Source organism: Salmo trutta, chromosome 28 (genome assembly GCF_901001165.1).
Source record: "Salmo trutta chromosome 28, fSalTru1.1, whole genome shotgun sequence".
Taxonomy (NCBI): domain Eukaryota; kingdom Metazoa; phylum Chordata; class Actinopteri; order Salmoniformes; family Salmonidae; genus Salmo; species Salmo trutta.
Genome location: NC_042984.1, coordinates 35,080,024 through 35,106,521, shown reverse-complemented (window position 1 = coordinate 35,106,521; position 26,498 = coordinate 35,080,024). Strand labels below are relative to the sequence as shown.

Sequence of the window (26,498 nt, the reverse complement as noted above, 5' to 3'; positions counted from 1 at the left end):
CTGCGTGTGTTTGTAAAAAAAGAAAAGAGGAAGGTGAGCTGGGAGCTTTGCAGCAGGACTAAAATGTTGCACTGTGTGGGAGGAACAGAGACAAAAAAGAGAGAGGAGTAGAAAGAAAGAAGGGGGAGAGGAGGGGTAGAGAGTGTGAAATAGAGAAAGAGACAGGAGAAAGGTTGACAGACAGAAAGAGGGGTAATGTGACAGATGACGGAGAAAAAGAAAGTGAAGCACAAGATACAGACAAACAAGAGGTGGAAAGAGAGAGCGAGAGAAACAGAGAGAGAGAGCAAGAGGGATGTGGCACTGTAGCAGAGTCCTTCTTTCTGCAACAGAGCCCTGTGCAACATCTGTAAGCGGAGAAGGCCGTTTACAAGAACTTAAACCTCCAATGGAGCATGTAAACAAATTATGAAAGAAGGCGACCTAACGGGATACATATGGCCCAAAATGGCCGCCGCCGTCCGCTGTGTCACCATTCCCACAATGCCCTAGCCTGTTCTCAGACCGGGCCCAAACGCTCGCCGAGTAGCAACAGAGGACAGATCACCGAGCGGCCATTTTTTCCCTCCAAATGAAACAATGTCACTCAACTCCCACGACCGTGCTGAAATCATGGAGCCCAGTATTAGCAGAACCAGTACAGTAGCAACAGCAGTAGTGGTAGCCTAACGCTAGTCGAGGGCATTGATAGGTCTTGTTTCATCCCATTGATTTAACCATTAATATCCTTCAAAGCTCACACTCGCTCTATATGGGCTAACACACAGCTGGGGAGCATTAAGTCAGGGTAGCGTTCCGAGAGAGACGGGGTAGAGAGGTTTTTAAGACACAGACCAGAGCCATGGTTTTGGTTAGAGGAGGCCTTTTGGAGATAATTACATGCGTATATACACGCCGGAACGTAAATAGAAGTTTGTTCATAAAAAGTAATTGGCAGACGTGTCATTGATGCAGTGCAGATTGACGGGCAGAGGCAGGTTTTCAACCGATATATTTTTTGTGAAATATTTTTTAAATAAATTGTTTTATTAACAGCAGGCACATGTGTGGTTATTACTTTTGTGGCAAATGAGTAATTCATTTATTTCATTGCCTAATGGGAGTAGATATGTGGTTCGCTGCCTTACTATATAAACTATAACGTATTCAGTAGTGTCACAAAAATCGCTACTTTAAAAGTTAAGATACACCACTAACTTAAAATTCTGTAGCCCAATAATGTAACTAATATATATATATATAGCCCAATAATGTAACTAATATATATATATAGCCCAATAATGTAACTAATATATATATATATAGCCCAATAATGTAACTAATATATATATATAGCCCAAATGTAACTAATATATATATAGCCCAATAATGTAACTAATATATATAGCCCAATAATGTAACTAATATATATATAGCCCAATAATGTAACTAATATTTATAGTCCAATAATGTAACTAATATATATATATATATTTTTTTTTTCTCCACTCAACATGATATACTGAGTTATAATGATATACTGACATAACATTAAGGGAGCCTACCACACTTACTGGTTCAGGTTGAAACAACTAAAGCATTTTACATTGTACAATTACACAAACTGCAGTCAAACAGTCTGCTTTCTCCGACTCCAGCCTTGGTCAGTAGTTTGGCCAGAGTTTGTGAAACGTTAGGGAAGATCACCCTCCATGTGTGGGCTGGAACCAATCACTGTGCCCGACAGTTTTGCTATGACCCTTAAAGCTGCAGGTAGAGAGATCTACTCTCATGTCTGCTGCTCTCCCTGTTTCATTATGGGTCGGCGTTGCTGTAGCAACAATGGACAGGGATATTGGACCCAGACCTGGCGGCGTTGGTGATAGGGATGAGTGTCAAGGACACACACACACACACACACACACACACACGCACACGCACACACACACACACACACACACGTGTGAATTGACGCGCTCTCAGACATAAATGGGCGCCCCGTCTCCTCAATGAAGATGTATCCCCATCCCAGGGGGTGGGGGGTTAGGGGGCCGGAAGGGAGGTGACGCTGCACTTTTAAGACACTTAAAAGTTAACCATATCTGCTTTCCATTACCCAAAAGGCTTAGCCTTTTTAAAGACGAGGTGGGAGTGGTGTGTTCTGTATTGACTTGATTCAATTACTACACAGTAAATCAAGGAGAGTTGAAATCACAGAGCAATTTTTTGGGGGGTTATCTTAACCCTCAACAGAGTGATACACTCCCTGGAGTTAGTTGGGACTGAGTACTTTTAACTTAATCAACAGTAACCAGAGACAGGGCGTTAAAATTACAAATAAATTATGAAGAATCCAGAATGCGGGAGGAGCCTAATTGTAAAATTTCCCAGCATGCTCTGTTGCAGGTTGATTTTTAGAATATTTCTTTATCAATATGTGTTTTTGCATTTATATTGCTAATTTTGATTATCTTATGCTACACAATATGTGACATACATTTTCCATAACTAATCTAATCTGCACGTGGTTGGATTTATTGCAACCGTTACTGAGAAGGCTGTTCCTGTTTAGATGATGTAGGTAGTCTCTAACAACAGCACTACCCCTCCCTGCTCTGACATGCATTCTGAATGTAAGATCTGGCTGATGTAAAATTGCCAGACACTCTCTGTTTTAAATGGATACCAATAGAGATTGGATGTCACATTGCAAGCCACCATAATATTATTAAGAAATATATAAATGAGGCCTTACACCTCAAATGGGACCATATAAACCCCACAATAGTGCTGTTTGACTCCCCATAGGAGTTGAATTAACTCTTGCGATTATATTGTGAGAGTAAACATTACTCTAAATAATGAACTCTAGAATACTGAACAACACTGCAGAGAGTTAAAAAACTAACATATTTATTTTCAATTAATATTGTACAGAGTGAAAGGCAATTAAATTGAACATATAACACTGTTTCTTGAGTACGTTTGACTCTTTTTAGACTGGAACAGAATGCTATTGGTGGCAGAGTCAAATTCTCTTAAATTAGAGTTACATAGATTTTTACTGTGAGTGCTGAGAACATTCCCCCACAACTGCTCAAAATGATAAGTAACTGTTGCATTACTCTTAATGCGTAGTTTTATGGAAACTGACTAACAATATTCCACGTTTAGATCATGAAAGTTTCAGGATAACGAGATCCATTGACACCAATTACCGTGGAACATGAACCAATTGGACTACATTATCTATGGATGTAATATTGCATCATCATTCTTTATCAGACACTGTTTCTATGGTCCCATGTACCACTTTTCCAGACCATGTTTTCAGATTTGACATTACTGTACAATCACTGGCCACTTTATTAGGTACACCTATCTAGTACTGGGTAGGACCCCCTTTTGCCTCCACAACAGCCTGAATTATTCACGGTGTTGTACGTTAAGAGATGCCCTTCTGCACACCATTGTTTTAAACAGCTGTTATTTGAGCATTTGTGGCCTTTCTGTTAGCTTGAATGAGTCTGGAGACTCTCCTCTGACCTCTCTCATTAACAAGGTGTTTTTGCCCACAGAACTGCCGCTCACTGAATGTGTTTTGTTTATCGCACCATTCTCTGTAAACTCTAGAGACTGTAGTGCGTAAAAATCCCAGGAAGGCAGCTGCTTCTGAGATGCTGGAAACACCATGTGTGGCATCAACAATCATACCACGGTCAAAGTTGTTTAGATTACGCATCTTGCCCGTTCTAATGTTTGGTCGAACGACATCTAAAGCTCTCTACTCTACATACTCTATATATTGAGTTGTAGGCAGCCACATGATTTGCTGTTCGAATGTAACCTTCCTTGATGAGCTAAGTCAGGTCTGTAGAGCTGATGGCATGACCTATGTCATTGTGTGGGATAATGTCAGGTTCCACCATGCTCAAACGGTGCAAGCATGGTTTCAGGCCCAACCACAATTTACCACCCTGTACTTACCGCCATACTCTCCTTTTCTTAACCCGATTGAGGAATTTTTCTCCACATGGAGGTGGAAGGTATATGATAGGCGTCATCACGAACACGCCACCCTTCTCCAGGCCATGGATGACGCATGCAATGACGTCACGGCAGACCAGTGTCAGGCCTGGATTCGCCCGAAGATTCTTCCCAAGATGTTTGGCTAATGAAAACATCCATTGTGATGTGGATGAGAACCTGCGGCCAAATCCACAAGACAGGGTTGATGGAAATATAGAAGTACAGTAATCAATCTTTTGTTTTGCTTTTTACAGTAAGCCAGGTGAGGAACACTGCAGTTGACCTTTAACTGTTTTTTCTTTTTTTGTAGCTAATTATTTTTGCTTTGAGTCAAAAAAACGTTGTGTTTTTATTGTATTTCACCAATAAATGTCATATTTTGTTCAATGATTCCACTGTGTCTGTAGTCTTCTCTCTACTATTCCTTTTACAGTGATGTATTTACGTGTAGTACCATAAGTACCATAATGAAACATGTATCACATATTTTGTACTACAATATTTAATGATTGTACGAACAACTACACAGTGAAACTATCAGTATCTTGTGTGTGGGTGATCTAAATGAATGTTCCTATGGTATTTCTTGATAAATGAGTTATTTGAACCAATGATTCTGCAAGTGCAAGGTTTCTTTAAAGATATGAAGGCACAATGGAATGTTTTGAACATTGGACAGCCTGTGTTACAAGTGATGACCGTTTTGAGTTTTGTGTCTAGAGTTTTGAAAAATGACCACAAGGTTCTGAAATTAGTACAAAAGTGATTGTTAAAAACTGTAATAGGTGAGTGTGTGTGTATGTGTGTGTTAATAGGTGAGTGTGTGTGTGTGTGAATTAATAGGTAAGTGTGTGTGTGTGTGTTAATAGGTGAGTGTGTGTGTATGTGTGTGTTAATAGGTGAGTGTGTGTGTGTGTTAATAGGTGAGTGTGTGTGTATGTGTGTGTTAATAGGTGAGTGTGTGTGTGTATGTGTGTGTTAATAGGTGAGTGTCTGTGTGTGTGTGTGTGAATTAATAGGTGAGTATGTGTGTGTGTTAATGTGTGTGTATGTGTGTGTTAATAGGTGAGTGTGTGTGTACGTGTGTGTTAATAGGTGAGTGTGTCTGTATGTGTGTGTTAATAGGTGAGTGTGTGTGTATGTGTGTGTTAATAGGTGAGTGTGTGTGTACGTGTGTGTTAATAGGTGAGTGTGTGTGTATGTGTGTGTTAATAGGTGAGTGTGTGTGTACGTGTGTGTTAATAGGTGAGTGTGTGTGTGTATGTGTGTGTTAATAGGTGAGTGTGTGTGTGTGTATGTGTGTGTTAATAGGTGAGTGTGTGTGTTCATGTGTGTGTTAATAGGTGAGTGTGTGTGTGAATTAATAGGTGTGTGTGTGTGTGTGTGTGTGTGTTAATAGGTGAGTGTGTGTATGTGTGTGTTAATAGGTGAGTGTGTGTGTATGTGTGTTAATAGGTGAGTGTGTGTGTATGTGTGTGTTAATAGGTGAGTGTGTGTGTATGTGTGAGTTAATAGGTGAGTGTGTGTGTATGTGTTAATAGGTGAGTGTGTGTGTATGTGTGTGTTAATAGGTGAGTGTGTGTGTATGTGTGTGTTAATAGGTGAGTGTGTGTGTGTGTGTTAATAGGTGAGTGTGTGTGTATGTGTGTGTTAATAGGTGAGTGTGTGTGTATGTGTGTGTTAATAGGTGAGTGTGTGTGTATGTGTGTGTTAATAGGTGAGTGTGTGTGTGTGTATGTGTGTGTTAATAGGTGAGTGTGTGTGTGTGTATGTGTGTGTTAATAGATGAGTGTGTGTGTATGTGTGTGTTAATAGGTGAGTGTGTGTGTATGTGTGTGTTAATAGGTGAGTGTGTGTGTATGTGTGTGTTAATAGGTGAGTGTGTGTGTATGTGTGTGTTAATAGGTGAGTGTGTGTGTATGTGTGTGTTAATAGGTGAGTGTGTGTGTCCGTGTGTGGAAGAGGACATTTACATAAGCTCTGCTGACTCAATCCCTTTCCCCCTCAAAAAAAATCTAGTTTATTTCTTCATCAGTGCCTTTTCCATCATCTAGCCCCCCCCCCCCACTTCTCCTCCCAAAATATGACATTTACATTTTAATAGTGCCACACTGATAAGGGACAAAGGTTAGGCAAATGTTCCGGGAGCGAATTGTTGATTTTTTCTTCCCTCCCTCTCCTCACTGCCTATTCAAAGCACCTTTTAATGGCAGAGATGCTGACTTCTGTTTTTGTTTCAGAACGACATCAGCCGTGAGCACTGGGCCGCACGCATGCCCACACACACACACACACACACACACACACACACACACACACACACACACACACACACACACACACACACACACACACACACACACTCTTTTGGAGGGAGGGGCTGAACGGTGGGCAAACTGTTGAGCCTTAATATGCATGGCCCAAAAGGAGTTCCTCCTCAACGGAGGAGACGTAATAATGTGTTATACTTTACATAAGGAGAGAGAGAGACACACAGAAACGTGAGGTGAGTATTGTCTGGGTGAGAGAGTGAGAGAGAGAGAGAGGAAGAGAGAGAGAGGAAGAGAGAGAGAGAGAGGGCCACTGAAAATGGGGAGAAATATGACAAAAACGCCTCCAGCAGAGTGTGTGTGTGTGTGTGTGTGTGTGTGTGTGTGTGTGTGTGTGTGTGTGTGTGTGTGTGTGTGTGTGTGTGTGTGTGTGTGTGTGCGTGTGTGTGCGTGTGTGTGAGAGAATGGGGGACAAAAGCTAATTCCATAGAGAGTGATTTAACTCCTATAACAGAGAGAGAGAGAAACAGACACCAGACACTTAAACCCTGACTTCAGCTAGCCACATGCTACTGAGATGCAGTCATCCACACAGCTAACCAGCTACCGACGATTCCATCCACTTCTCTCCACGCTACTTATCAGATAAATCAGCGGTTAAAAATGTCTCTCTGCCTCTGTTGTGGCTCTGCTGATCGCACACAGCCAGCTGGGAGGAAGCAACAGCTTCCTAGCTTCTCCTCCCCGTAACATCCTCCTGGACACTTCTCCTTTTCCTGGCCCCTGTTAACAAGAGACACATTGGGAGACACCGACTGCGGCGCGGCGGACATCACATCACACGCAGCGTAAATAATGGACGGATAGTGTGGTCCCGTCTCAATGGAGCGTGAAAGAGAAGGAGGGGGGAGAGAGAGCGAGACCCCACCCCCCCCATACACACATTTGGAGGCAGGAAGGACACACGCGCACACACACACACGCGCACACACACGCACACACACACACACACGCACACACACGCACACACGCACACACACGCACAGCAACACCACAGCACCACTTACACTAGAAAGGGCTGTGCAGCACATTGAAGATCTTAATTACTCAAAACGCATATTCATATCGTTTACATAATTTTAAAACACGAAATATATAGTTTATGCACAGTAAGTGCACATTAAAAACCAGATGCCTTGACATCAATTGCCGGGCAATAAGTGACCAGTGAAATATAGCGTAACCATTGTCCAATCAGACTGGACCCGATAGGTTTCATTCACTCTCATGTGGAGGTTACACCACGTAAACTAACTAAAGGTTGTCTAAAGGTTGTCTAAAGGTTGTCCCGGGGTTGACACCCAGCTTAGAGAGGGGATAAGAGAAAGTGCTTGGTAGTAGTAGAAGGCTAATTTGTAAAAGATACATTCGCTGTATTATTTTCAAGGCGCAGCGGGGAAAACAAAACACTGAGCAGTTGTCCAAACAGATTCCTAGCCCCGATCTGTGTGGAAGCTGCAAACTATTATTCCTACACTCCTTTTTCTCTCCCGTTCTTTTCTTTTCTGTGTTGTCATTTCGCTCTCCGGCCAAGGAATGTATTTGACTTTCGGTGACTGCTGGGTCTGCAATTTCTGTAGTCTTCTTAATGAATTTGAAAAAAGAGATTCCAGGGATGTGTGTGTGTGGGTGTGTGTGTGTGTGCTCTGTTCTCCCGCCTGCAAAATGGGAGCAGGCAACAGAGGGCGCCTGCACACAGCAGGACACACAGGAAACACCACTGCTCCCTGTCGCACAGTAGAGCGCGTGCACGCACGCACACACACTGACACGCACGCACAGGCACACACACACACACAAGTACAGGCACACACACACAAGTACAGGCACACAGAGGCACAGAGGGAACCGATGACTATCAACCAGTGTAAGTAGACCTCATTAGTAGGCTCGTCACCACTGACACTACACACATGGTTGTTCAGGTAGGAGCTAGGGAACTAGGCCAACGACTGTCTCTCTAGTCTCCCCTCTGCCTGTTTATGTGACCGACGGGATTGGAACCTGGGTCTCCTGCACGGGTTGCTGGCACGAGTCTTCAGGTCTTCCTTCATGACACTGGGGTGTTGAGAGGGAAGGGTATATTTCTAGACCGGAAGACACTGCGTCTGCCTGGGGGACGGCTCAAATGTTATTCCTCCCAGCACGTGTGCGTAGTCCTCTGTAAGCTCAGTTGGTAGAGTATGGCGCTTGCAATGCCAAGAAAGTGGGTTCAATTCCCGGGACCGCCCTACACGTCAAAACGTATGCATGCAAAAGTCGCTTTGGATAGAAGTGTCTGCAACATGCCGTATATTATTTTTGTTATTATTATTATGCGTCAGGGCCTGGTGTATTTTTATCTCAGGGTATACCACGGGACCTGACAGAGAGAGAGCTCTACACGGAACATCTCTTTCAGGATATTGTCAGAGCTAGCTCAACTTGTATTAACCCTAACTAGCCCTGACCACTACAGTGCAGAGGACCAACATTTGGGATCTTTATCCTTACAGTACATACCAACAAAGACAAAGTAACATTTTGAATAATTGAAGTGAGAAATATCAAAAACAGGCCTAATCTTGCTGTCATAGTTCCCCGTACTCCGTGAGGGTTTTGGTTGCCATGTTCTGTGAGGGTTTTGGTTGCCATGTTCTACGTGGGTTTTGGTTGCCATGTTCTACGTGGGTTGCCATGTTGTGGCAGGCATTGTGTTACTCTACGGCGCTTTCTCCTGCTCTTCCCTCCCTCCCCGCTGGTGAAAAGCTCTCTCTGTCTGGCCTGGTGGTGGAAGTGGCTCTGAAACGTAGCTCAATACTCAGTTCAGCCAGGATAACCCTCATATCCTGATTGCCGGTATAACGCGCTCTCTGTAACACGTCGGCAATAACAAAGGCAATAAGCAGCGGCGGTGGCCTGTAAACGTAGCCTGGCTAAGGGGCAAAGGCTCTGCATTGTAGTAGGGGATTGGGAGAAAAGAGTTAAGCTAAGCTAAGTCCTAGCACCATCCTAACATTTGCTAATGTCATTAGCGAACTGCACATGCAGGACTTATAAGGGCCAATTAGCTGGACTTGTGTTCAACATAATATTGTTATTAAACTCTATTTTCTTAAAGGGTGTGAATTCAAAACATAAATATTTTTTGTTGTTGGTGTAAGTATTTTGAACACCATTTAGATGTAGCCTTTGTAACAACACACACACACACATACACACATTACATATATATATATATATATATCATTGCTATTAAAAGAGACTGGCATAATCAATTCAATTCACTAGCGTGTCTCAATCTACAATCTATCTACAATGCTCTCCAACAGAATTGGGAGAGTGCCAGTTCTTTTGGGCTCTGTACTCCAGCACTTTGAAATGATACAAACACTATGAAGTTAAAGTGCAGACTGTCAGCTTTAATTTGAGGATATTTTTATCCATATCGGGTGAACCGTTTAGAAATCACAGCACTTTGTGAACATAGTCCCCCGTTTTAGGGGACCAAAAGTATTGGGACAAATTCACTTATATGTGTATTAAAGTAGTCAAAAGTGTAGTATTTGGTCCCATATTCTTAGCACGCAATGATTACATCAAGCTTGTGACTCTACAAACTTGTTGGATGCATTTGCTGTTTGTTTTAGTTGTGTTTCAGATAATTTTGTGCCCAATAGAAATGAATGGTAAATAATGTATTGTGTCATTTTGGAGTCACTTTTATTGTAAATAAGAATAGAATATGTTTCTAAACAATTTTACATTAATGTGGATGCTACCATGATCACGGATAATCCTGAATAAATCGTGAATAATAATGAGTGACAAAATTACAGACGCACATGGTGTAATGGTGAGAGGTTAACATGTCTTGGAGGTAGGATATTTGTGCGTCTGTAATTTTCTCACTCATTATTATTCACGATTTATTCAGGATTATCCGTAATCATGGTAGCATCCACATGAATGTAAAAGTGTTTATTTTGGGCACAAAATCATCTGAAACACAACCAAAACAAATCCAAAAATCTCTTTATAGGCATGTGTCTCAGTCTACCGTCAGAAAGAAGAGGGATGGCCGCATAGGACTGGGTTTACGGCCCTGGGTCATGGCAGGGGTCTTTGTCTCTCTGGCAGGGCCCTCTGTGTGGCCCTCCTGGCAGATTGATGGCCCCTCAGAGCAGTGTGGAGAGAAAGGAGCTTTTAAATAAGCAGCTGATTCTGCTGGATGGAGTGAGTGGCCGCTCCGCCTCTCCTCTCCCCTCTGACATGTCTATGAATATCTATTTTATTATTGCTATTGACCCATACGCCATAAAGAAACCGAGGGGGGGGGGGGGGGGTACCGCATTTCTCAACCCTCAGGACGCGGCTACTATAGGGCAAGGGAGAGTGTATGCTCATAAATACGCACACACACAGAGTACATCCAAATAAATGAATGGAATGTTCATCCGCATTTATAGTTACACACTTGTATGCCAGATAGACTGCTGAATTCTCAAGCACAGTGGTTGCTTGGTGTGTGCATGTGTCAGTATGTGTGTGTGTGTGTGTGTGTGTGTCAGTGTGTGTGTGTGTGTGTGTGTGTGCACATCAACACAGAGAGAACTCATTTGTCTTCTGTCCTATTCATGTCATTATGGCTTTTGTGGCGATTGACTAACTGCCCAGTAATGTTAGAATACAAAAATAGGTTATTGTCTGTCTGACCAGCCACTCTATTGCAGAGACATTTGTGTTGTGTTACAATGACCTGGGGGAAATGGATACATTGGACTGAATTTGCATTTTGTTTGTGCGGCTTTGTACATTCTCTAAAACAAATATGTCCCTGAGCGCACGCACGCACGCGCGAACACACACACACACACACACACACACACACACACACACACACACACACACACACACACACACACACACACACACACACACACACACACACACACACACACACCTATTTATCTCACAGTAACCCTCAAACCTCGCTCCCTTGTACATATACACTCTGAACACACACACACACACACACACACACAAACTCACACGACTGAAAGTTGAGGGAGGGTGTCCTTTTGGCGTGAGGTCTGTGATGCCCTTACGCTACGCTAGGCTAAAGGAAGCAAGACAGACCAGGCTAGGGGACAGTCTGGACCTGGCCTGTGGCGGTTGCTCTTAGGTTTGCTCTCCTCTCTGCAGCTCGTCCCCGTGTGTCAGTGGAGCTCTGAGGGGACACTTTGATGAATGGCCAGTTTATGGTGCTGTCAGGCCCAGGGTGTCTGTGGGGAAATAGCCAGGGTTGGCCCCAGGGCCAGCTGATTGCAAACCTGTGGCCTGGCCCATGATCAATCAAACTGATTGGCTATGGCAAATATGGTTACTGATAGCAGAAGGAGGGAGGGAGGGAAGATTGGTGTGTGTGTGTGTGTGTGTGTGTGTGTCAGTAGCGTAGCCAGAAATTGGTTGGTTGAGCCTGCAGAAATTTGAGTGGAGAGAACAATGTTCAGTTGTATAGCATAACCTCATGGTATTCTACACATTTTGCCATGAGGCTGAGAGAGAGTGTTGTGCATTTTTAAAGCTAAAATATAGGTGTGTTGACTGTGATAAAGGCACTGGATTGTGAGCTGTCTGTTTTGCTAAATGTTATGTAGGCTGCGGCTTGGTGCACATAGCCATAGAAGCAGAGTGACATATGCCTCAATGCGGTCATATTCGAGGTTTATTGGGGGTGTGGCTTTCAGTTAGTTATTTTTGGCCACCCATCCCATGAGAGTGAATGCCATTCCAGTTCATCTGAATGTTATTCCAGTGCACTACTAGCGATGACTTCTATCTGAGGGTGTTTGCATGTTTAGGTAAAAAGACAAAAAATGTCCTGTTTGGAACACTGACAAGTAGAGAACATAATTTGTATTTCATTTATTTCTCTCAGTCTGATTGGGTGGGCCTGGCCCCACCCGTGCCTACGTGGCTTGTGTGTGTTGCACATAGATGGTCCGGGGTCACTAAATGGAACATGAAAGAATGAAAATGGCCCCAGCCGCGGCTCTGTTAATATCTCACAGGGGATGGGTAGGCTTTCTCAGGGCTCAGCACACACACAGTACCCCCCCAAAAACATTTACATCCATCAAGCCATGCTGTTTCAGATGTCAAATGTTTTGTCCTTTGATGGCAAAACAGAAATAGGGATTTTATAGGTGTGCATGGTCAAAGACCAAAATGTAAAATATAACATTAGATTTGATGCTTTAAATTATCACCAAAACTTTATTGATCATTTGACTTTTGGATTCTAATGCTTTACATGCTGTAATTCTGTCCATTTTAGGTGGATATAGAACATTCTATAAGTGTTGAAAATATCTTATCTTCATTCATTGATCAAAAATGTTTTTTTGACCTTTAAAAACATTAGTGCACATTGCTAGTGGCACCTGGTTTTACATCGATGCTCTGACACGGGGGTCATTTTTAATATGCTTTGATCTCCCAGCTGGGAGTGTGTTTGTGCTCCACCGAGCATGTCCTGTTTTGGGACCGGGGACATGGTGTGTGAACTATCAAATTGTCCTTTAATAGCCTCTCATTCTTCTCATCTCAATATCTATCTCACTGCCCCAGGGGGAGAGGGAAGGGGAGAGAGAGGGGGGAGAGAGAGAGAGACAGGGAAAAAAGAGGAAAGAGGAAGAGGGAGAGGAAAGCATGTCATTTCCTATGTCTCACGACATCTCCATTGAGTCATGGCCAGAATACCAGTCCTGCCACTTATTAAATCATCATCATTTATTGAGTGCAAAACTGTTCTCTTCATTGAGGATCTTCAGAACCTCATCTTGGATGAGAGGTGCAAAAAGCGGAACAAGAATCTGGTCTCAAACATCCCTCCATATGTGTATCCTTCCCTAGTCTGAGCAGGGTAGAGAATAATTTACACCAACACAAGAGAATGGAATCAAAGTCAATTTCATTATTATTTCCCCCCCCCCCCACACCTTTTTTTTCTCTCTGCCCCGCCCCCGTCAATCATTGTCGGCTGAAAAACAAGTCTTAAGTGCAGAGCTGGGGCGTTAGGCTAGCTGCACGCAGGGGCATCCCTGCCGTTCCAGGATTACAGGCAGGCCCGGAGACGCCGGCGGAGAAAAGCAGGACTCTCTCATTAGCTGCGAGGTAGCGGCCGGCCTCGTGGGCAGGTGCTACTGTAATTAACCATTGTTTGACTATCAAAAGTCGGCAGCTGATTAAATGGGCCTAAATGCAGTCGAGCACTTTCCTTCCCCCTTTCACCCTGTAATTTCAAAGGCTCGCGACCCGCTGGGGGCCCTTTCAGCCTCGAGACGCCGCTTGCGCTGCTGGCCCCGCTAAGAGCCTGTTGCCAGCAGTAATCAAAACTGAAAACCTTACGAAGAAAAAAATTATAATGATAAAAAAAGGAGAAAAAATTACATTGGGGGCTTTTTTCGGTCGCGGGCTCAAGCAGAGACCTTCCATTAGAAACGGCTTGGCGATGGCCGGCGAGGCGGCGAGAAATGTGGCGTCTTAAGGCAAGTGAATGGCATCTCTTTAGTGATTAGAGAGGCAATAATGAGCACCCCCACGACTTCGGTGCTAAGTCCATTTTATTGCTAATTCATTTACGTGCCATGTCAGACGTACTTGACACGAGTCACCCGCTAAGAAGTGGTGTTTGTCAAGCAGGTATGGCCCATTACGGTGGGGATCTGAAATCACACTGACAATAGAGTGTGTGCGGTAGGGGGTTGGTGTGTGTGGTAGGGGGTTGGTTAGGGCTTGGGTGAGAGGCAATCGCATTAGCAAGATAACACCACGCAGAGTTATCCTGAGCTCACCCGCCGCGATTTTTAATCAATGCACTTTTTATTACGACTTTATTGTGAAATGAAGCCGTTCTCCGCTGATTCGCTGTTTCCGACGTGAAAATTCCTCATGCTGACCAAACACAGGGGGGGGGGGAAACTGCTGACTTTGTGAGGGTAACGATGTAGTCTAACAATATTTCCAGCTCACCTTTTTCACAGGGGATTCTTTCACAGAGCAATGCCATTTATATTAGAATAAATATCAGCCCTACTGGAATACGGATCTCGTCGGTATGAGAATGGATTGTATCGTCTGTCTACTTGCTCTATTCCCTATTGTGAATGATTACTAAATAATCACTTGGATCTCTCTGCCTAATGTAGTGGATCAGAGGCACCCGAGGGACATCATTTGATAGGATAATAACCTGGTATCAGCAGCTATATTCTCACCTCCCATGTCACCCTGTCTGGGAATGATGATGCGTGAGGCTCTAGCTTTGCCCAGAAGTCCCTCAGTGTCCTTTTGGACATCTTGTAGAAAGGAACGTACAATCTCAATGGGATCACCTGTATAAATAAAGACTAAATAAGAGAGAAAGTAATTACATCTTATTCTACCATTCTCTCACCACAACTGACCTTATGAACGGATCCAAATAACAAATATCAAATACATCATAATAATAGAATCGAACAGAATAAACATGGTATTGTATAACACGTTGACTAGGCAGAGGGTAAGAGTCTTGGGGTGTTTTGTCCATTAACCCCGAACGTGTCTCTACGCAACACAGGACTAGCAGGTATGAATGAACACATCAACGTAGCATGCTCTCTCTCTCTCCACCTCTCCCTTCTTTTCGCAGTCGCTCTCTGCCTGTATGCCCTCGTCTCGTGATCTCCTCCCTCGGACAGCGTCAAAGAAGATGCTTTCCAGAAACACGGCAGACATGAATAGTGTAAAAACGTGGTCTTTCCAGCGTATCTAGTTGAATAAGGGGATTATCCTGTATGAATTCACAGAGTGACACGGGGACTGGTCTCTTGGGGATGGTGGTGTGTGTGTTTGGAGGGGGGTCCCCCCTCTTCCCCTTGTCTCTCAAGGTCCCCCCCCCTACTTGGCCTAATCATTGTTTCTCCATCAGATAATTCCCTGTGTCGTTTGTCGTCGCCGCGGTAGCGTGTTAATTACCCCTCGCCGTGGCAACGAGCCGCTCTTCCTTGTAATGGCTTAATTAGGGGTGACGAGCCTTGCCGCTTGTTTACTCAATTAGCCCCTCTTCTTTCATTAGCTTCATTATCACAGGAAGTCAACTGTCCTCCTTGATACCCCCTCCCCCCTCCCCCCTCGTTGTTGTTGTATTAGCATGCTGAATGAAGGATGGCTGGCAGGCTAGCTGCGTGGTGGGAGAGGAGGATGACACTGTTAAATCTGTATGTTTTTGATCACTCTCTCTCACTGCATTGCTCTCTCCCACTCCATCGCTCACTCACTCACTCTCTCTCTCTCTCACTTGGTCTCTCTCTATCTCTCTCTCACTGCATCGCTGTCTCTCATGTCATCTCTCTCTCTCACTCCATCGCTCTCTCTTTCACCCCGTCTCTCCCTCTCTCACTCCATCTCTCCCTCTCTCACTCCGTCTCTCCCTCTCTCACTCCGTCTCTCCCTCTCTCACTCCGTCTCTCTCTCTCTAACTCCGTCTCTCTCTCTCTCACTCCATCTCTCTCTTTCTCTCTCTCACACTCCATCTCTCTCTATCTACTCCGTCTCTCTCTCTCTCTATCTCTCACTCTGTCACTCTCGGGCCTTCTGATTAGGGGTATTGAAAGGGCTCCATGTTTGATTGAGCTAACGATATGAAACATTTTGGCCTGGATGTATTTTTGGATAGATGTTAGAGAGTGAGATGAGAGAGAGATATAAGAGAGATTTAGAGAGAGAGAATAAAAGAAACAGACGCTCTCGTTCGTTACGAGAACACTCACACACTAGGTGTTGAGCCGACGCCCCCTAGATGCTGCTTACTCCCCCCCCTCTCTCTTTTTTGTAATTAATGATAAATCTCTTAAAGCTCCTTATAAAGGATGATTGATGGACGGTCAAACAGACGGTCCGAGCCACCTAGTGTTTCTACCTCCGGGGCCCGGGTTTGGGATTAGCGATCGCTGGGTTATTTAACAGTTCATTTGAGCGGGGTGAGGTGGGTGGTGGAGTGGTGGGTGTCTGTCCCTACTCCCTACAGCGTATTACCCCACCGGCGAGGGGGCTCAGCATAGCGGCCGTGCCAGCCTCCACCAGACAGAGAGGCCTCCCGGAGGGGTAATACGCTGTAATGAAGATTAAGACTCTCAAAGCTCCAGTGTTCAACCACGGAAAGACAGAGGGGAGGGAGGGATGGAGGAAAGGGGGGGTGGGGGGTGGAGGGGAGGAGAAATCCTTGTTTTATTAACTTGTCTGCATCAGCATCACAAGTTGGCGAAGTTTGAAGGGAAGGGAGAAGGTAGGTGGGGCTTTGTGTAAGTTTGTGTTAAGCGTTAAATTCCCTCCTCCGCCTGGTGTTGTTGTGTACTAGGTCGATCAGGACGTTGTTTGTTTGGACGCGTCTCGGTTTCTCACACACACACACACACACACACACACACACACACACACACACACACACACACACACACACACACACACACACACACACACACACACACACACACACACACACACACACACAGACACAGACACAGACACACACACACACACACGTGTTGGTGTTGCTTTGTCTTTGGACAAACTCAGGACGGATCTATAACTGACCGAATACCAAAATAGATATCAGGAGTTTTTTAAAATCATTTCATTCTCAGTTTCATCAATATCATCTGACAGACACCTCAGTACAGCCTAAAGAAAAACAGATCACTTGTATTATATGACATAGGCCTACAGAGGCTTTCTGTGTGTGTTTTTTACACTCATAGATATTGACCAACATTATCTACTAAACATTCTCCTGAGAACTCGTTTCCGGATCAATTTCACAATCAATTGACTCACTATCAATTCCCGACCGTGTTATTTCACCCCAGCTCAAGTGCTTTCGACCGTGTCCATGTATTGAGAGAAGGTTTCTCCAGGGCATTTTTTTACTGAGGAACTTTTTATGTCCTTTTAACTTGTTAAATAATTCTAGTTTTTAGTGTTTTATGTGTATATTTGATGATTTTACTATGTTCTGTGTGTATATTATTCTATTTTACTATGTTCTGTGTGTATATTATTCTATTTTACTATGTTCTGTGTATATTATTCTATTTTACTATGTTCTATGTGTATATTATTCTATTTTACTATGTTCTGTGTGTATATTATTCTATTTTACTATGTTCTGTGTGTATATTATTCTATTTACTATGTTCTGTGTATATTATTCTATTTTACTATGTTCTATGTGTATATTATTCTATTTTACTAGGTTCTATTTGTATACTATTCTATTTTACTATGTTCTGTGTGTATATTATTGTATTTTACTATGTTCTATGTGTATACTATTCTATTTTACTATGTTCTATGTGTATACTATTCTATTTTACTATGTTCTATGTGTATATTATTCTATTTTACTATTGTATTGATGTTTGTTTTTGATTTGAGTTTGAATTGATTGCAATAGATATTTTCTTCAGCAGAGATGGATGGACAAATTAAATCAAGTACATACAGTACTATCGTGATATTCACTGAGACATTTGTCATGACAGAACAGTTGACTAAAGAAGAACACACTTAAGTGTTTCATTTATTTTCCTTTGAGGAGAGCCCTCTGATGACGGTGGATAGAAACACGTCTCGCTAACGCACACACGCACGCACGCACGCATGCGCACACACACACACACACACACACGCACACACACACGCACACACCCACACACACTGACACACACCAAACTTTCTCTCTCACATGCACACGCCAAACTCTCTTACACACACACACGCTTGCAAACACACGCATGCACACACACACACACCTCCCTATGTGTGACAGCAGGAGCTGTGGGAAACCCTGGAGGTATGTGTGAGAGTGACCTGGGGATTACTAGTAGGCAATCCCAACCATGTGTGGCACAGATGGGAGTGCTGTCTATCTGTGTGTGTGTCTCTGTGTGTTTCTCTCCTTCTCTTTCTCCCCCACTCTCTCTCTCCCCTCTCTCTCCCTCTCTCTCTCTTTCTCCCCCACTCTCTCTCTCCCCTCTCTCTCCCTCTCTCTCTCTTTCTCCCCCTCTTTCTCCTTCACCTCTTATACAGGACAGTGAGAGATACTTATTCAGTAATGTGTGTGTGTGTGTGTGTACATGGACACCAGATCTACACTACTTAATATCACTTATCAGGTAAAACCCAATAACCACATATGTGGATGTCAGGTGACCAGGTGACAATGGGTAAATGTCTCCTTTTGAATACATGTTAGTCCTGACCAGAGGTCAGCTACCCCTTGTGACCCCGTCTAGACACTGAACTAGGATCAGCTTACGCCCCCCAAATCCTATTCTTAACCATTAAGGGGGGAAATGCTGAAGTGACCCTAGATTAGTGGCTAGGGGCAACTTCACCCTACCGCTGTAAGCTTCATACTCATCATTGCTGTTCCAGTCTACAGTCCCTCCTTTGAAACAATGCCTGTGGTGAGTCTTCCTTGCACACACTATACAACACACACACACACACACACTCACTCGCTTGAAACAATGTCTGTGGTGCGCCTGCCTTGCACACACATGACACACTTCCTGTACCATACCAGTCCTCTCCGGATAAGAGGTCCCCAATGACCCCTTACCCAACGCCAGACCCCTTCCACAATCTCTGCACACACACTCTAATCGTCTCCGCTATCCCCATTCTTTGCCATTCCATTTTCTTTCCGTCTGTCATTTTTCACTGTTTTGTCTGCCTAAAATATTCCAGGGGGCTGGTGATGGGGGATGGAGGGGTTTTCTTTCACATGACCTTGGATCTCTCTCTCTCTCTCTGTCCAGACGGACTTTGTCTCTGGGAGCGGGACAGGGGCTGGCTGGCAACATGCCTCTCCTGGGCATTTTGGCATTCCTCCAGATTACAGGAGGGCCTCCTCTCTCTCTCTCTCCCCCTCTCTCTTTCTGTCTGTCTGTCCCCCTCTCTTCATTTGTCCTCCTCTCTGTCTGCCCGTCCGTCCGTCTGTCTGTCGTTCTCTATCCACCTCTCTCTTTCTGTCTGTCCCCCCTCTCTCCGTCTGTCCTCCTCCTCCTCTGTCCGCCCGTCTGTCTGTCTTTCTCTCTCCCCCTCTCTCTTTCTGAACCTATGGATGGGTCTGTGGCCAGGGACCATAAGAAAACAAACCAGCAAAGAGTCTGAAAAGTGAAGCTAGAAAAGACAAGAGGATGAGGAGGGTAGCCACTCGAAACAGGACACTTTGTTCAGAAACACCTCCCTTTTTACCAGGGGCTTTCCTCATTCTCAGTTCCTCACATACCATCAACATCCCATCCCCTCCCCTGCCTCCTCCCCTCCTCAGAAGAGAAAGGGGACCTGTTTTTAGAATTCTAGGCTCTGCTGTGCAGTGATGCATTTTCACGTTTGGGCGTTGTGTTTTCGATAGGCATGTACATTAACTGAATTAAATCAAGGATTTCTTAAAAATCGGACATCTCTCCTCATCTCCCCTCCCTAACTTCTTCAGGGAGTCACCATGCTCCCATAGCAACAGCCCAGAGCAGTGGGCCCACGTGTTATTATGTGAGTCGGCAGACTGGCCACCCCTCTGCTTTCAGGGGCGCGGATTTAATGGACTCCTGCTCACAGAGTGGGTGAGAGGGTGACAGTTTGGACAAAAGAGAGAGAGCAAGAGAGAGAGAGAGAGAGAGGGGGGGGGGGGAAGAGAAAAAGAGGAAGGTAGGGAAGAAAGGGGGGAGAGAGAGGGAGAGAGGGAGGGAAGAGAGAGGAGAGAGAGAGATTAGAAGTGAGAGGGAAGAAAGAGAGAAACACAGAGAGCGAGAGGCCTCATAACGAAGACACATGACAGACCTAGCCACTGTCTGTCTGTCTGCCTCCTTTTGAAGGCTCAGAGAGAAAGAGGTGGGGGGGGCCATTGGGGGAAAGGTTATGAGAGAAAGAGAGGGAGGTCAGAGTTGCAGGCTGACGCAGCGAGCGAAGAAGTGAAAGTTCCACGGTGTCCCTTCAAGCCGCCTCGCTCTTCCCCTCCGCCCCCTCTCTCTTGTCATTCTCTGTCTCTTTCTTTCTTTTCTCTCCCACTCCCACTTGAATTCCAGTCCCAGCGCTTCCGCGAGCGCTGACGTCCGGCGCTGATCCGCGATAACCACACAGATATGTCAGATGGGCCCACACACTGTCCTGCATGGCCATCTCTTCACTCAGGACACACACACACACACACAGCTTGATCACAGGACAGAGCTGGCCTCAGCTCAGAGACTGAAGGATCAGTGTGTGATGGCCAGTGGACTCTGAAGGCCCAGGAATAATGACACCATTCTGCACCGACGCCGTGCCCGTTCCCACAGAGCAGTCAGAGAGAGAGAGAACAAGAGAGGAGTCTTGAGCTATGGGTGGCACAGTAATGGGTGAAACTTACCCCTCCCTGCCCCCATTTTACTTTCAAATTCCCCATACTACACTACTTTATACTTCTCTTCATGTTTGTATAACTGTCTGTCCAGTTGTATCAGCTTCACATGCTACAGGGAATCCTGCCACTAACAAGCAAAGAAACTCCAAGTCACATGTGAGGAACCAGACATGGCCCTAGTGTATATTTGGAATGAGGGATCTCTGGGCAGGCCGAAAAAACATAAGATATCAGCCAGAACCATTCAAATGTAACCGAGCTGCCGGAGAGGAAAGAAATGCTATTATCATCAAGTCATCTCATAGCGGGCCTGGAAACCCCAAATATTAGTTTTACACATCCCTCCGCTCACGCTGACAGAGAAGGCTAAATGATTTAAATGACTGGGTGTTTTTCTCTCTGTCTGTGGAGGGGGAAGGCATGAGAAAGGGGTCTCTTTCCACCGAACTCCAACAGAAAAAGCATGATTTTGATTCTGTTCAGACCGAGAGAAGCCATTTATGCCACCATAGTCAAATCAAATCAATGGTTATTGGTCGCGAACACAGTTCAGCAGATGTTATAGCGGGTGCAGCGAAATGTTTATGTTACTAGCTCATAACAATACAGTAAAATGTCAAACAACTACACCAATAATCTACATGAAAATTATAATAAGCAACAAGACATTTCGAAATGTCGGAACGAATCCAAATAGCACTGTATCAGTAGTCCAAATGGAATCTATACGTATATACACCGGATGAATTTACACCAGATATACTAAGAATGATATGTTCAGCAGCAGATATACTAAGAATGATATGTTCAGCAGTAGATATACTAAGAATGATATGTTCAGCAGTAGATATACTAAGAATGATATGTTCAGCAGTAGATATACTAAGAATGATATGTCCAGCAGTAGATATACTAAGAATGATATGTTCAGCAGTAGATATACTAAGAATGATATGTTCAGCAGTAGATATACTAAGAATGATATGTTCAGCAGTAGATATACTAAGAATGATATATCCAGCAGTAGATATACTAAGAATGATATGTCCAGCAGTAGATATACTAAGAATGATATGTTCAGCAGTAGATATACTAAGAATGATATGTTCAGCAGCAGATATACTAAGAATGATATATTCAGCAGTAGATATACTAAGAATGATATGTCCAGCAGTAGATATACTAAGAACGATATATTCAGCAGCAGATATACTAAGAATGATATGTTCAGCAGCAGATATACTCAAGAATGATATGTTCAGCAGCAGATATACTAAGAACGATATATTCAGCAGCAGATATACTAAGAATGATATGTTCAGCAGCAGATATACTCAAGAATGATATGTTCAGCAGCAGATATACTAAGAATGACATGTTCAGCGGCAGATATACTAAGAATGATATGTTCAGAGGCAGATATACTTAAGAATGATATGTTCAGCAGCAGATATACTAGGAATGTTATGTTCAGCAGCAGATATACTAAGAATGATATGTCCAGCAGTAGATATACTAAGAATGATATGTTCAGCAGCAGATATACTAAGAATGACATGTTCAGCAGCAGATATACTAAGAATGATATCTTCAGCAGTAGATATACTAAGCATGATATGTTCAGCAGTAGATATATTAGAGTGAGCTATGTTAAGATTCCACTATATAAATAAATTAACAGTTTAAATAAAATGCAATGTTCAGTAGTAGAAATATTAGAATGAGCTATGTGGAGAATACAGTATATAAAAATAGACAGTTTAAAACCCCATGGCAAAATAGATATAAATGTAGGAAATGAGCTTCCGGACCTGAGCAGAATATAAATAACATTGTGTATACTGTGAATGGTGTGAATAGACAGTATGTGAATAGAAAAGGTGTGTACAGCAGTAGTTATATCGGATGAGCCTTGACTAGAATACAGTATATACATATAAAGTGTGTATAACCGTACGTAAACACTATTAAAGCGACCAGTGTTCAATGACTATGTACATAGGGCATTGTGGGGACTCCTTGTACAGGGCCACCAGTGAGAGTGGAGGATAGACTAATTCCTTTGACAGCCTCACCGGACAGAGCAAGGGGGAAATGTGTGTGTGTGTGCGTGTATGTGTGCGTATGTGAGGGTCGTGGAGGTCTATAGGAGGTCTCCACATTCTTGCGGGCCCCTCTGCTCACCCCCTCAGGGCCAGGGGCCTGGCTTCTCTGTGGCCTGCCTGCCTCCCTGCCTGGTCGTATAATTGCCCTCTCCCTGCTACAGATAGTTAACAGCCCCTCCTGTCTTCCCAGGCTGTTTATTCTGCTCTGATTTCCAGCTCCTCTGGGTCATCATTCATCAGCCGCCCATCGCCCCTGGGGAGAAGACCGGGAGCCCCTCTCGTATCCACCCCCCCTACCACCCCACACCCCCGTCACTCGTAACCAGGGGGCATTTCTGATGGCCCCACATTATGGGAAACGGGCTGCCCCTGTGGTGTGGCCGGGGTGGCAGTGATTATAATATCCTTCCAGATTATCATTTTAAACAAATTATCATAATTATCAATCAATCATCGTTTTTTTCTCTTTTTTTTTACAGGGCTGGTTTCCCCCGGAGCGGAGAATCGCTTCTGTGACCTGTAATGCTTTTCTTTCGGTCCCTTAATAACCTTCATAAATTTAAGGCCATTTAGAAGAAAGAGCACATTTAAAGACTAAATTCCCTGGTTAAAAAAAAATAAAAAATCAGGTCTGCCACACACACACACACACACACACACCGCTGACCCCTAGCCAACACTTCTCCCCCCCAACATTTTCCCAACCAGAGCCAAAAACGATTTACTCCCAACCCAGCTAGAACCTCATGGGGGTAACAGACTGGGAAAGAACAACTGAAGGTTCACACAGTTTATAACAACCACTAAACACACACACACACACACACACACACGCACACACACACACACACACACACACACACACACACACACACACACACACACACACACACACACACACACACACACACACACTGATGAATTGTGTTTTTCCCCACTGAAATAAAACTGTAGCACGCTGTTATCGATAGAGACAGACAAATAAATTGGGGGAAAGAACGCCAAAACATTTCTCTGCCTGGGTCCCTGTCAAATGATGCCGAGAGTTCATTCATCTCTCTCCTCCAAAGCATCAAGAGTCCCGCTTTGAAGAACTGTGTTTGCCTCTTGTCTCCTTGGACAAACAGAGAGCGATGACTTACGTAACAAATATATCACTGCTTTATTTTTCCATTCACACCTTGGAAAGGAAAAATCCTTGATGAAAAGACGTAATCCTAGCACCGTTGAAAGGCTGGAATGAGATAGTGCTAAGGAATAAGAGAGAGTAAGAGAGAAAGATAGTGTTGTTTGAGGTGAGGATCGGAGGGGATAAAAAGCAATTCCATAATATCGATTGCACTGTGAGGGTGTCCGTGTCTTAATACTATCTGAGTCCTGATCTAGCTTGTGTTTACACATGTTTTAAAGACAGCGATGCTCCCCCCCCCCCCCCCAACACACACACACATCCCATAGACTAGGGAAGTCAGTGAATGGCAGGTGGGATAAACAGAAGCGGGGATTAAACAGACAGACAGACAGACAGACAGACAGACAGATAGGACTGTTCAGAACCCAACGACAGCTGATCCTATCAACAACCTGCAATGATGGGTATCACCATCTAATCTAATACCCCCAGACAGAGACAGAGAGGGAGAGAGAGAGACAGGGGTAGGGAGAAAGAGAGAGAGAGAGAGGGTGAGAGGGAGAGAGAAAGAGAAAGAGAGGGTGAGAGGGAGAGAGAGGAGAGAGAGAGAGAGAGGGAGAGAGACAGGGGTAGGGAGAAAGAGAGAGAGAGGGTGAGAGGGAGAGAAAAAGAGAAAGAGAAAGAGAAAGAGAGGGTGAGAGGGAGAGAGAGGAGAGAGAGAGAGAGAGAGAGAGAGAGAGACAGGAGTAGGGAGAAAGAGAGAGAGGGGAGAGAGAAAGAGAAAGAGAGGGTGAGAGGGAGAGAGAGGAGAGAGAGAGAGAGAGGGAGAGAGAGACAGGGGTAGGGAGAAAGAGAGAGAGAGAGAGAGAGAGAGAGAGGGAGAGAGAGAGGGAGAGAGAGACAGGGGTAGGGAGAAAGAGAGAGAGAGAGAGGGTGAGAGGGAGAGAGAAAGAGAAAGAGAGGGTGAGAGGGAGAGAGAGGAGAGAGAGAGAGAGGGAGAGAGGAGAGACAGGGGTAGGGAGAAAGAGAGAGAGAGAGAGAGAGAGAGAGAGAGGAGAGAGAGGAGAGACAGGGGTAGGGAGAAAGAGAGAGAGAGAGAGAGAGAGAGAGAGAGAGGGAGAGAGAAAGAGAAAGAGAGAGAGGGAGAGAGAGGAGAGAGAGAGAGAGAGAGGGTGAGAGGGAGAGAGAGGAGAGAGAGGAGAGACAGGGGTAGGGAGAAAGAAAGAGAGAGAGAGAGAGAGAGAGAGAGGGTGAGAGGGAGAGAGAAAGAGAAAGAGAGAGAGAGAGGGTGAGAGAGAGACAGAGAGGGAGAGAGAGTGAGAGGGAGAGAGAGTGAGAGGGAGAGAGAGTGAGAGGGAGAGAGAGGGGTAGGGAGAGAGAGAGAGAGAGAGAGGGAAAGTGAGAGAGAAAGAGGTAGGAAGAGAGAGAGGTAGGGGGAGAGAGAGAGAGGTAGGGAGCGAGAGAGAGAGGGAAATAAGAAAGAGCAAGAAAGAGAGGGATAACAAACTCACACCTCCTTTAGAGTCTGGGGAGTGAATGGAAGCCCCTTGACTCCGCTCTTATCCAGCTATCTCGCGTCCTCGGCAGATTTCACTAAGACGGCTTTGGAGCTACAATAACATCTTCTCTCCTCCTTTATACCTCCCTCTGTTTTCAGTCTCGTCTCTCTCTCTCTCTCTCTCTCCGTCGATCCGTTTTTGGGGTCTAGTCTGTCTATCGCGGCGCAAAGCCTCTCGGGACGAGGTGTTGTTTTGGTTTCGGGGAGAGAGGGATCTGTAGGGTCAAGCACTGTGATGGAAACATAGATAATAGTATAATGTTATGGATGATCTCTCTCTTTCCAATAGCCAGAGGCCCTTTTCTGTGAGTAAACGGACAGGGAGTAGGAGGGAGAACAGATGAGGGTGGTTGGAGGAAGGGAGGCCCCACAAGACCCCAGCTGGTTCCTCGTCGCCACGGAGACAGAAGGATGGAGGACAGAATGGAGGGAGTGGGAGTGGAGGAGTGGAGGACCGCACTTGAGAACGGGTGCAGAGCCACTTCTATAGTCACAATGGGTTGTGTGTGTGTGTGTGTGTGTGTGTGTGTGTGTGTGTGTGTGTGTGCGTACATAGTAGTGTCCTCTCAATAGGATATGATGACATACGGTTTACAACTTACTGTATGTGATGTCTTCATCATTTACCTAGATGAATAACATCACCACAAAGTGACAGCATGGGAGACGACACAGCGCACAATGACCTTTCAATAGGACCATTGTAATGCCCACAAAAAGCAATGCGTACAGCTTGTGGTCTACACTGGAAGTGAGTTTCCCCCCCATACACAAACGCTGGGAATACGCTAGATAAATTCAATCCGTTCCGATAATTCGAGATCACAGAGCAGCCGATTGGAGGTCACAGCGTAATATAGGCCCTACAATACACACATCACCCTGTCAATACAATACACACATCACCCTGTCAATACAATACACACATCAC

The 26,498-nt window shown here is 44.5% G+C and overlaps 1 protein-coding gene across 12 annotated transcripts in view; it reads right to left on the bottom strand.

Annotated features, from left to right (window-relative positions):
* Positions 1-26,498, bottom strand: part of prdm16 (PR domain containing 16) — a 229,100-nt gene that overhangs the window by 76,561 nt on the left and 126,041 nt on the right. The window lies entirely within an intron of this gene.